This window comes from Bolinopsis microptera, chromosome 9 (genome assembly GCF_026151205.1).
Source record: "Bolinopsis microptera isolate Bmic1 chromosome 9, MBARI_Bmic_1.0, whole genome shotgun sequence".
Classification (NCBI taxonomy): Eukaryota; Metazoa; Ctenophora; class Tentaculata; order Lobata; family Bolinopsidae; genus Bolinopsis; species Bolinopsis microptera.
In genome coordinates this window covers 13,700,582-13,714,402 of record NC_087080.1, presented here as the reverse complement: position 1 = coordinate 13,714,402, position 13,821 = coordinate 13,700,582, and the positions used below count along the sequence as shown (strand labels likewise).

Sequence of the window (13,821 nt, the reverse complement as noted above, 5' to 3'; positions counted from 1 at the left end):
AGCGTCTTGGTAGGTTATACTTATAAACCTACGGCTACAACACTTGCCTCGGGCTGATTATATTTCGAGAAGAAAGCAGCGCGCGCTACTTCGAAGAAATTTAAACAAGTAACATCCGTCAAGTTCTAGGTCAGAGTAGTGATCTGGGTGCTGTACAATATCGATATCCTATTTATTCTGCACAGTTGTCACATGAGTCAAAATATGACCATTTGATTGGTTTTCAGCGTCATATCACGCGGCTGTATGTCTTCTGATTGGTTAAAGTTGATCACGTGGATTGCTTATAACTTGATGTGTAATGTTGATTTATATAGAGCCAGAGGTCAGCTGACGTAGGGAAACGGCCGCGTGACTCGCCTTGGGAGCTTATTATATATAATCACTACTGCACTCTCATGCGGCTTCTATATTAATATAGAAAGTGATACAGTGTCACATGCAACTATAAGTGTAATGTTTGGATCGGTTTCTCCTAAAGATTTCTCTTTGCAAGGAAAAGTGAGAGATGAGACAACTAGCTTAACAGACGAGCACTTTAATAAGTAAGAGACCAATGCTTATATCTTTTATTTTACAGTTACACTCACATCACACGCAAATTCACATTTAGTTTCACAAGCATGGGAGCTGACCTGGTCCAACGAGCTTGGTATTTATAATCACTTATACTGCCATAAGTACACTCGTAATTGTGATTATGCAGCAGTCCGGTTGGGGCCTCAGACTAGTGAGTTAACGGTAACTTTCCTCTGCGGGAACATGTGGGTTCGAATCCCGCCTGGTCTACTTCCCCGAAGGACTGCTTTTGTTACGATAACCGTTATAACTAACGTTAATCGGTTACAGGTATTTAAGAAACTACAATAGTTTAATCATATTAAAACGTAACCACAAACCTTCACCATATTATGTCTACAACATACTTTTCGGAAATAGAAAATTCTGAACCATTAGCAGTTGACGAAGTCGAAAATATTTTCTTCTCATTGGATTTACAAATACCAAAAACCTTCTCTACCGACAGAGTTAACTCATCCTTTCACGCCTCTGAAATATCCACTCAACTAAAACATGTTAAATTTGGCAACAATTTACAAAAATTCGAATTCGTTGTTACTCTAGAGCGAATATTTAAACTTGATCTAAGAACGAATAACCCATGGTTTAAATCAGAAAACAACTATAAAGACTACACTAAAGAGACACCAACCAAAAAAGTTTTTAAGAATCTGTACACAAAGAAGAAACCCAAAAGAGTTCGTATAAGAATACTTGAAATCGAAAGCAGTGTATACGAACTACCTTATTGTAGGAGAAATAATCCAATTCTGATTCCCGAATCGGGTCGACTGCACGCACCTCACTGCAAAAACACCATTCAAGAAACTGTTGATGTTATTGGTGACCGTACTTTTCAGAATAGACAATTCCATTTACAGGATATTAAACAAAGGATCAGCCAGTTGCAAGCTGCAAGCGCACCTGAATGCTAAATGAGTTACCTACCAGCTAGAAGCTTAACGTCTCTTGTTTAATGAGAAACTTTAATTATTACTGCCCTCAGAGTGATGTTTTTGAGGGGCTTAAAATGAACAATTTTGGCTGATTTCATGGATGATTTTGAGGGCAAAAAATTGGGAAAAATGTAGAATTAGGGTCATTGAACACAATAAAACTGCAAAGTGGAAAATTTGAAAAAGGTATATCAGCACAATGTTAGACATAATATCTTTTCAAATTTACGTGGTAAAGTAATGTTATAGTGTACTGTTAGAAGTTACAGTAACGTGGTAAAGTAAGTAATGTTCACTCTTTTTGTGTATTTGAGTACTTACAAAGCTGGATACAGACTACACAGCATGATAATAACAAATAATAACAAATAATAGCAAATAATAGCAAATAATAGAAACATACTTTAATAGAAATTAATAGCAATAAATAGCAATAAATAGCAATAAATAGCAATAAATAGCAATTAATAGCAATTAATAGTAAATTATAGCAAATTATAGCAAATAATAGCAAATAATAGCAATACAATGTAAGCGGGGTTATATAAATTGATACCTTTTTTAAAGCAAAACCAAAACTTTTTTGAAAATGGTCGCAGCAGTGTGTTGGAGTGAACTTTGATAAAAGTTTTATACAACAATGAATAATTAAACATTATATTAATAAACTGCTATATAAGAGGTTAAATGGTGCTGTAAAGGATGCCACAAATCAGATCATAGGACTGTTAGCAGTGCACCCTACTGAGAAAATCAATAATATAAGGTATAATATAAGGTATTAGAATACATTAGAATGTACAGTAAAACCCTCATATTACCGTTGTTTTTGGGAAAAGATTTAACCCTGATGAATTGGTGTTGGCGGTAAATCAAGGTTTTAATTTTGGGTTAGACTTGAAGACAATATGTAAAAGAGTATGTGATAATTTTAGGGTGCGTAAACTACATGGTCTGCACTCTCCGATCCTGTACCACCCTGGATTCTTTTTGACGTATTTTTGTTAAAGGTATATGTACCTTCTAGCCACTCTATTGCTACTCCAAGTCCCCTTAGATTTCTGGTATAAAGGTCCTGATAGTTATATATAAAATATTATTTTGTTTGCTTTAATTGATACTAAATAAAATTGTTGTTTTCCTGAAATTGTTGTTATCCTGAGCTAATAGACTTGCTCTTGGCTTTCCCCGCATGTGGAGTGTGGCACACTACAGCAAAACGCATTCTTCCTAGATCAAGAGCATCGTGAGGAGTGTAGAATTATTCCACACATTAAGACATGCTTATAGCTTTCATAATATGAAATTTGAGTAAAATTATACCATATAAGGATTTAAGGGTTCTTGAAGTGTTTTTACATTACAGGTTCGGGTCACATAATTCAACTGCACCACTAATCACCAACAACTATGCTTTGTAAAATACAAGGAAAGATTTTATAATTTCTCCCTATATATATATAACTTTTGCATTTAGTATTGTAGGAGGAAGGTGTCATCTGTTCAATTGGTGGCTCCTGCAGAACACCTGCTCGGATGGTTTACTGATTGACTATCAAGTAGAAAGAGTCGACAATCATCCTCATGTTACAGTTTAACCGTACATAGGAATAAAAGTATGATCAAGTTGACTAGTAGTGTAGACAAGTGTATCCCTTCGAGCAGGTGTTCTGCTTGGAATCATCAATTGAACAGGTGCCAACTTCCTTCTATTGTTAAATTGACTAGTATCGTGGACAAGTGTACCCCGTCATACAGATGATCCTTTTCTTTTGTTTTCCGTGAAGTAATTCAGTGTCAATGAATATGTCTGTTTACTCTAGTAGCAGAGTGTAGTTGAGTATGCACTTCGATGTCTACGATTGCCACAAAGAATCATTTAATTAATTGTGATTGTGTGGTGCTCACTTCACACAGCAGAAGTCGTTAAATGTATAGTGTGCACGTTCACGTATAATTACATCAGTTGTCTATCGGCATTATGAACATCTGGTTCGAGGCGACCTTTGTACAATGTACTGATAAAGTGATATAATGACTTATGTGCTAGCTAAATTTAACTAGAGTGTACAGTTTTGGACAACACCCGGAACGTATCTTACACTACTACTTGGCGTTCAGTTGTGTGTTGCGTAAAATTTGTCTCTACTTCACCTAATTATTATTCAATTTAATGTTAAGTGTACTGTTTTTAATTCTTTTGACTGTAGTCGGTCACGTAACACTGACTGTTTTATATGAAATCTAATTTATAAAGAACACTCTCAGAATGGTTACTCTACAGCCTCAAGAATAATACGTCATTGTATAGCCGTAACATCTGTGTAATGTATTTGACAACAATTCAATCTCTTATCTAGACTTGTCTATATATTTTTCTACTTTCTTTAATTATATCAGATCTCCATCAGGTAGTATACTAAGTACTGAATACTGAATGAATACTGAATGAATACTGAATGAATACTGAATGAATACTGAATGAATACTGAACGAATACTGAATACTGAATGAATACTGAATGAATATTGAATACTGAATGAATACTGAATAAATATTGAATGAATACTGAATGATTACTGAATGAATACTGAATGAATACTGAATGAATACTGAATGAAGACTGAATAAATACAGAATACTGAATGAATACTGAATGAATACTGAATGAATACTGAATGAATACTGAATGAATACTGAATAAATACTGAATGAATACTGAATAAATACTGAATGAATACTGAATAAATATTGAATGAATACTGAATGAATACTGATTGAATACTGAATGAATACTGAATGAATACTGAACGAATACTGAATGAATACTGAATACTGAACAAATACTGAACGAATATCGAATGAATACTGAATGAATACTGAATGAATACTGAATACTGAATGAATCCTGAATATTGAATGAATACTGATTGAATACTGAATGAATACTGAATGAATACTGAATACTGCATAATGAATACGCAATACTCAATACTCAATACTAATAAATTCGATGTTTGATGGAAACACCTCCATTGTTATACCTTATGCTATCATGCACGATCGTGACATGACGTTATATTTTATATCAATAATGTATTATTTTAAACTATAATGTAGACAATGAAACACATGTTTAGATTTTCGAAGATAACTTTAAATAAACTTTATTCATCAGCTCTATATTCAAAATCCTAATCAATAACTATCAACGTTTGGCTTTAAAGTTCAAAAATCTTCCGGACGATAATTTTATGCAAGTTTAAGCATCTTCTTGAGAATATTCACGTTCTCATTCATTAGTTTGTTGACGTCAGATAGACTACTAGTCGTGATAACTGCATCTAAAAAAGCTCGTTCTTCCATACTGAAAATCGTAGCAATGTCTTGTCCACAGTCAATGAGATGCTGCTCAAACTTCTCAAACAGATCCGTCTTCATTATGTAAGAGAATAAAAAGTCTATACATTTGTCTTCCTCCTTACACAATTTACTTTGTAACAGGATGTTTAGAGTTTTGAGTAATTTTGATATTTTAACCTGTACTTTTTCGTTTTTGTGGTCGATTGCTACTCCTTTCCGTTTGCCTTTGTGGCGTTGGACAGAGTCAGACTCAAGCTCACTAATAGATTCTGTTTTTGATGCATCATCATCACTTGTTTCCTCAGGATTATTGTTTATTTGGTCTTTTTCTACTCCTTTCCGTTTGCCTTTGTATCGCTGGACAGAATCAGATTCATTACTAGGTTCTGCTTTTGAAATTTCATCATCACTTGTTTCCTCAGAGTTAGAGCTGTCTTCCTGAGATAATGTTGTATCAGCATCTGAGTTTGTGGAAGCAGGATAATCCATTTTAGTTTCAGTAACTCCAGATGTAGCTTCTGAGAACGGCAAAATGGTAGAGGGTGATTCTCGGTTTTCTTGATGATACCGACTTTTGTGTGTGGCCAAACTATATTTATTGGCAAAAGATTTGTCACAGAATGAGCAAAATACTCGGCTCATAATATTTCAGTGGATGTGTATTAGCGACAACAATCTTCAATTATATAATACAGCAGGAAACTGTCAAAAGTGTTTGGAGCAATTTAATAAGATTGCTACATATACTATAATAATCAACTTATCTGCTTTCCCGTATCGACGTGTCTTTTCTAGACCAATAGTAGGATTTTATTTGTATAACAGTGTCTGCAACAATATTTAGGGAGCTTATCACACCACTCTACCTGCTGTAATGAAGATAATATTACCCTTGTTGTTCATACTGATAATATAGAAATTGTAAATAATTGCATTTAACTGACTGACCAACTGAATTACTGACTGGCTTGCGTGTAATTGCAAATAATCACAAATAATATCACATTCATGTGACTATGTGCATTATACCTTTAACAATGTTGGTAATGTAATGGCCCACTGGCCCTCAGTCTTCACCTCATTCAGACACAATAGAAGGAGGGCGAGGCGTGTGCAATTGTGTGCAATTGTCATGCAATCATCATGATGATTCTCCTGTTTTATTTTTGCATGTGACAGTTTGATCACATGGTCTTCTCATCCAGCCAACCTGTTAACAATAAGCAGTGGCCTTTAGCACTTGAAAACCCCTCAGGGCAATTCCACAGTGACGGATGTGACGATTTTGTCATTTTTTTTTTTTTTTAGTTCAAACAAACGGTATACCACTTGTATATTTCTATTATTTGCTATTATTTGCTATTATTTGCTATTATTTGCTATTATTTGCTATTATTTGTTATTATTTGCTATTATCATGCTGTGTAGTCTGTATCCAGCTTTGTAAGTACTCAAATACACAAAAAGAGTGAACATTACTTACTTTACCACGTTACTGTAACTTCTAACAGTACACTATAACATTACTTTACCACGTAAATTTGAAAAGATATTATGTCTAACATTGTGCTGATATACTTTTTTCAAATTTTCCACTTTGCAGTTTTATTCAGTTAAACAAAAATTTCAGTTAAACAAAAATTTCAATTTTATGCCATTTATTACAGATTAAACAAGTTTACAATAAATCAATTTGATATTAAAGGGAATCCTAATTCAATGTGCAGTATGGTTGTCACTCTTTAAATAGATTAGATATAGGTTGACGGGGCAAAGGAGTGTGCGTGCTGTTCGCTATTGCTCACACCAAACGGCAATCTAGTAAATGTTTTTTATGAACACCGGTCTCCATCACGACACAAAATTAGGATTGTAGAATTTATTGTATAACTATTAGCGCAGTGGAGGTAGCGGTGTGGTGCATTAATAGAGTGACAGCCTACTGATTTAGAGTTGTTTTTAAGTGAGCATAATGGGTGTATTTTTGGATCTAATGGCAACTTTAAAATTTGTTCTTTTAATCATTTATTAAATATCAGTTTAAAAATATATAAATCTGGAATCTGTTCACTCTGTGAACCAGTCCTATAAAAATTTCAAAAACCCTCCTAAATTAAATATTAAAAACGTCCCAGTAATGGAAATAGTCATACAATTAAGAAATTATCCAAATTCTTAATATCTACCTAAGAGAAAAATACCTACCTAAGTCAATTTCTACCTGTAATACACTAAATATTAGGTTAAATACATAGGTGGTGGAGTCAGCACACATTTACCAAAATCAAAATTGTTTAATAGGAGGAGCCTGTGGGCCGAGATCACTGGATTAAATTTGATGAAGGGGATTGTTTTCAAATGACAGCTGCATTATGTCATAATCGCTTGTGGTCCATGCCGAATCATTATAAGCATGTTGCAGCTTTAGAAGTGCCTTTTTCAGGCGACTTTTAGCAAGGCTAATCTTGTAGGAGTAGTCAAAGAGCTTAAGTTTAGGTGCAATTGTATTCCAAATTTTGGTGGATCTTGATATAAAGTCATTAGATGGGAGTTGTGAAATGATAGTGGTTTCCTTTCTAGAAGATGACTGATAATGCTGTTGCAGTGATGCTGGGCACCTTAGTTTTAGTATTTTAAAAACTTCCATAAATGTGTTCAATGACCCTAATTCTACATTTTTCCCAATTTTTTGCCTTCAAAATCATCCATGAAATCAGCCAAAATTGTTCATTTTAAGCCCCTCAAAAACATCACTCTAAGGGCAGTAATAATTTCTCTGCTTGTACAATTGCTTATTCTGATAAAATTATCACATACTCTTTTACATATTGTCTTCAAGTCTAACCCAAAATTAAAACCTTGATTTACCGCCAACACCAATTCATCAGGGTTAAATCTTTTCCCAAAAACAACGGTAATATGAGGGTTTTACTGTACATTCTAATGTATTCTAATACCTTATATTATACCTTATATTATTGATTTTCTCAGTAGGGTGCACTGCTAACAGTCCTATGATCTGATTTGTGGCATCCTTTACAGCACCATTTAACCTCTTATATAGCAGTTTATTAATATAATGTTTAATTATTCATTGTTGTATAAAACTTTTATCAAAGTTCACTCCAACACACTGCTGCGACCATTTTCAAAAAAGTTTTGGTTTTGCTTTAAAAAAGGTATCAATTTATATAACCCCGCTTACATTGTATTGCTATTATTTGCTATTATTTGCTATAATTTGCTATAATTTACTATTAATTGCTATTAATTGCTATTTATTGCTATTTATTGCTATTTATTGCTATTTATTGCTATTTATTGCTATTTATTGCTATTTATTGCTATTAATTTCTAGTGCAGTATAAGTGATTATAAATACCAAGCTCGTTGGACCAGGTGAGCTCCCATGCTTGTGAAACTAAATGTGAATTTGCGTGTGATGTGAGTGTAACTGTAAAATAAAAGATATAAGCATTGGTCTCTTACTTATTAAAGTGCTCGTCTGTTAAGCTAGTTGTCTCATCTCTCACTTTTCCTTGCAAAGAGAAATCTTTAGGAGAAACCGATCCAAACATTATACTTATAGTTGCATGTGACACTGTATCACTTTCTATATTAATATCTGCTGGGTGTGCTACGTTCACTATTTAAACTGCGTCGATTTATATATCATGTTCACTTCTTATTTTAACTTTGTGAGACTTGAGCATCTGATCTATTACCGTAATTATTGCTTAATCGCTCTCCGTTATTTCAAAATAGACGGTTCTGAAGTTTGTTAGCTTTTGGTCAGCTCTGTCATCTTCTGTTATCTTTTATGAACAAATAGTTTTATATTATTTTAAATTATAATCGATCATCTCCAAATAGCAACAAGCAAGCGAACATGAGTGAAACAACTACAGTGAAACCCGTGACGATACGTGAAGTAAAACAAAAAACAACCAAAACACAAGCTGAATATCTGTAAGTATTCACAAAAATATATTAATGTATGTCTTGTCGATTTTACGGTAACAGATTGAGACCATTAATAGAGATCTAAAAGAGGTTTTATTAAACAAGATTTACCTTATCGCAGAATCGTAAAAACGGACAAAGGAACATTTATGACATTCGAAAAACGGGTTATGCAGAGGCTGAAGGATTTGACGGATGTTACTCGTCTAAATTTCTTCGAAGTAGCACGCGCCGCTTTCTTCTCGAAATGTTGCCCGACGGCAAGTGCTACGAAGTAGCGCGCGCCGGGCCAGATCATTAACAATGGTCAACTGAAGGATTTGGTAAGATAATCTATTAATAAATAATCTCATTGTATCACAATGCTGGCAAGCATTACCGTCGCCCTTATATTCACAACACTATTTACCCCCTATACGATTATATCCCCTTTATTGTTTTCCAGGCATTAAGACTCATCGAAAGTAGTTCAGCAGGTACATTTAAGTTCAAAACATTCTAATTCAATGTTGAAGATGACAGGAATAAGAAATAGTTGTATGGAGGTTTTTAAGAAATTTGCGCAAAATACGCGCCAGCATGTTATACGAAATTAGGTAAAAAAACCCAAAATCGCCATATTCAGGTGCCTTAAAAACCATGTTAGAATTGAGTTAGAGATCTGAAACTTTGCAGGGCGTCTAGACCTTGTCCAAATCGACTGTAAAAAAAATTTCATGTTTCAGGAGTATCGGGAAGTGGGTTTTCTGGAACCCCTGTTTTACAACAGATTGTCGTGAAGATATATATATATGTATAGACGCTTTTTGCAGTCAATTGTAGCCTACATTTAAGTGTCCGTAGATTCAAAAGTATAAACGATACAGTCATCTCGAACCACAGGTTTTAAAGATAATTGTTTAAGCTTTAGTTTACATTGTATTGAAAAATAATTTAACGTCATCATCATCACTTGATGACGTCACCAAGTTAAGTGTTTTTAAAACTTGACTTTTGACAAAGTAACAACTTTTTAAATCGATTTTACACTATTAAGGAGTAATTTTATTCAAAATCTGAGGACATTTTTATCTTAGATAATTGTTCAAGCATTCCGAAAATCTACCGGAATAGTTTCCTACCTTGCTCCTTCATAAAGATATTTGCTATTGAAGTTAGTGCTTTTTTGAAGAATAATTTTATAAAAACACAAAAGTTGTGAATTAGTATTCTCTGGTGTTGGGCCATCCCTTGGGTTGTGGAGCTCAATTTTGCTTCTTAAAGGTGTAAATTGTGTTATAGGCTAGTTTTAAAGTTAAAAATCGAAAAGTTGCACACGTGGGGACACGCCCAAATTCATTTAAAATAGCTAAAATCGCTAAAAATTTTGATTTTCACGATTTTTATCAACTTTGGAGTCCCGTTGTGATCCAAGCTCTTTTTGAAATCTTCTGAAACTTTGCATGCTTATCAAACTATATATTAAATACCACTATGCAAAAATTTACGGTTATTCAATATTGTATGCGCACGCGACGTCCGCTCAAAGTTTGCACGTGCGAAAGGTGAGAAATTTGCTCATTCGTGATTTCGAATATATTCTGCTTTCCACGATATTTAAATGGCATTATATATGAATTTAATGCCAACTTGAATGAGTAAAAAGTGCCATATTCAGTCGGTTATCGACAGAAATACCTAACTAAACATAAGGAAACGTTTTCAAAGGCAGAATTTCGAAATCGTTGAAATTACCTCCTTGTTAATGAAGTTTCGACTAGCTGTGTAAATTATCCTGACATTATAATCAAAAAGAGATGATATTTGACCAAAACCCATAATCATGGGTAGAATGTACCGCTGCCAGTGTCTCTCTTTTCCAAACAAAAGGAAATGATATTAATTTGAGGAACAGTCCGCTAATGCAAATTGATACCGAGAATGAAATCGGTCGCTCGCTTTTTCCATTCGATCACGGCTTACGAATTGTAATAAAGCTTATTGATTTGAAAAAGCGAGCGACCGATTTCATTCTCGGTATCAATTTGCATTAGCGGACTGTTCCTCAAATTAATATCATTTCCTTTTGTTTGGAAAAGAGAGACACTGGCAGCGGTACATTCTACCCATGATTATGGGTTTTGGTCAAATGTGTTATATTCTTATAAAGAATTGCTATATTTGATTACGTGCGTTGTTAGAATATATATATATATATATTTTTAACGGCTTTCAGTTTCTTTTTTAAATTTCAGTTCATCAGATTTTCCCACTGCTTTTAGTTTGTATTTATTCTCAATTGTATATGATTCGTATTTGTTGTAGTTACTTTAATGATATAATTTCTCAGAATTGATGTAAATAAATGATGCAAAGACTTTCGACGATCTAATCACAACCGCTTTCTTTTATTGTGTAGAAGTACAGCCATGAAATATATATATATATATAATAAATAGTTGTTGTTTGGTTTCCCAAAGAGAGTGCTCGACTGCAGTTAAGCAGGAGCATTATAATTCGAACAATTGAAACAAATCAAATTGGCGGGCAAACGATCCGTTTCATGATATGTATAAAAACAATACCAATCATCAGTGCCAAATAGAATAATGAATTGTAGCGCTATGACATGTTGCTCCTTTATAAAATAATTTTTATCGATCATGAAACATTTTCAAAATTATCAAAATTTACAAAATTTCCAAAAAAACAGTTTATTGTGTACGTCCCAATTTTAAAATTGTCTATGAATATCTTTGGCTTTTAAAGTTGTAAACTGCGTTGGCCTTCGTGTAGTGGTAGAGGAAAATTCTTTACTGAGTTCCGTGAAGCTGGTAGAATTAGGATCCGTATTTGAGAGTTAATTGTTGATTCTGGTTATCAAACGAGAGTGCTCAACAACGACGAGTCGAAGGAGCATAACTAATAAATAGTTGTTGTTTGGTTTCCCAAAGAGAGTGCTCGACTGCAGTTAAGCAGGAGCATTATAATTCGAACAATTGAAACAAATCAAATTGGCGGGCAAACGATCCGTTTCATGATATGTATAAAAACAATACCAATCATCAGTGCCAAATAGAATAATGAATTGTAGCGCTATGACATGTTGCTCCTTTATAAAATAATTTTTATCGATCATGAAACATTTTCAAAATTATCAAAATTTACAAAATTTCCAAAAAAACAGTTTATTGTGTACGTCCCAATTTTAAAATTGTCTATGAATATCTTTGGCTTTTAAAGTTGTAAACTGCGTTGGCCTTCGTGTAGTGGTAGAGGAAAATTCTTTACTGAGTTCCGTGAAGCTGGTAGAATTAGGATCCGTATTTGAGAGTTAATTGTTGATTCTGGTTATCAAACGAGAGTGCTCAACAACGACGAGTCGAAGGAGCATAACTAATAAATAGTTGTTGTTTGGTTTCCCAAAGAGAGTGCTCGACTGCAGTTAAGCAGGAGCATTATAATTCGAACAATTGAAACAAATCAAATTGGCGGGCAAACGATCCGTTTCATGATATGTATAAAAACAATACCAATCATCAGTGCCAAATAGAATAATGAATTGTAGCGCTATGACATGTTGCTCCTTTATAAAATAATTTTTATCGATCATGAAACATTTTCAAAATTATCAAAATTTACAAAATTTCCAAAAAAAACAGTTTATTGTGTACGTCCCAATTTTAAAATTGTCTATGAATATCTTTGGCTTTTAAAGTTGTAAACTGCGTTGGCCTTCGTGTAGTGGTAGAGGAAAATTCTTTACTGAGTTCCGTGAAGCTGGTAGAATTAGGATCCGTATTTGAGAGTTAATTGTTGATTCTGGTTATCAAACGAGAGTGCTCAACAACGACGAGTCGAAGGAGCATAACTAATAAATAGTTGTTGTTTGGTTTCCCAAAGAGAGTGCTCGACTGCAGTTAAGCAGGAGCATTATAATTCGAACAATTGAAACAAATCAAATTGGCGGGCAAACGATCCGTTTCATGATATGTATAAAAACAATACCAATCATCAGTGCCGAATAGAATAATGAATTGTAGCGCTATGACATGTTGCTCCTTTATAAAATAATTTTTATCGATCATGAAACATTTTCAAAATTATCAAAATTTACAAAATTTCCAAAAAAACAGTTTATTGTGTACGTCCCAATTTTAAAATTGTCTATGAATATCTTTGGCTTTTAAAGTTGTAAACTGCGTTGGCCTTCGTGTAGTGGTAGAGGAAAATTCTTTACTGAGTTCCGTGAAGCTGGTAGAATTAGGATCCGTATTTGAGAGTTAATTGTTGATTCTGGTTATCAAACGAGAGTGCTCAACAACGACGAGTCGAAGGAGCATAACTAATAAATAGTTGTTGTTTGGTTTCCCAAAGAGAGTGCTCGACTGCAGTTAAGCAGGAGCATTATAATTCGAACAATTGAAACAAATCAAATTGGCGGGCAAACGATCCGTTTCATGATATGTATAAAAACAATACCAATCATCAGTGCCAAATAGAATAATGAACTGTAGCGCTATGACATGTTGCTCCTTTATAAAATAATTTTTATCGATCATGAAACATTTTCAAAATTATCAAAATTTACAAAATTTCCAAAAAAACAGTTTATTGTGTACGTCCCAATTTTAAAATTGTCTATGAATATCTTTGGCTTTTAAAGTTGTAAACTGCGTTGGCCTTCGTGTAGTGGTAGAGGAAAATTCTTTACTGAGTTCCGTGAAGCTGGTAGAATTAGGATCCGTATTTGAGAGTTAATTGTTGATTCTGGTTATCAAACGAGAGTGCTCAACAACGACGAGTCGAAGGAGCATAACTAATAAATAGTTGTTGTTTGGTTTCCCAAAGAGAGTGCTCGACTGCAGTTAAGCAGGAGCATTATAATTATGGAAATTTTGTAAATTTTGATAATTTTGAAAATGTTTCATGATCGATAAAAATTATTTTATAAAGGAGCAACATGTCATAGCGCTACAATTCATTATTCTATTTGGCA

General features: G+C 33.7%; 2 protein-coding genes across 2 annotated transcripts in view; one reads left to right on the top strand and one right to left on the bottom strand.

The window, feature by feature from the left end:
• LOC134821181 (outer dense fiber protein 2-like) overlaps positions 1–13,821 on the top strand; it is a 109,806-nt gene that overhangs the window by 18,531 nt on the left and 77,454 nt on the right. The gene's annotated exons all lie outside the window — the stretch shown is intronic.
• LOC134821178 (low-density lipoprotein receptor-related protein-like) overlaps positions 1–13,821 on the bottom strand; it is a 53,681-nt gene that overhangs the window by 35,339 nt on the left and 4,521 nt on the right. The gene's annotated exons all lie outside the window — the stretch shown is intronic.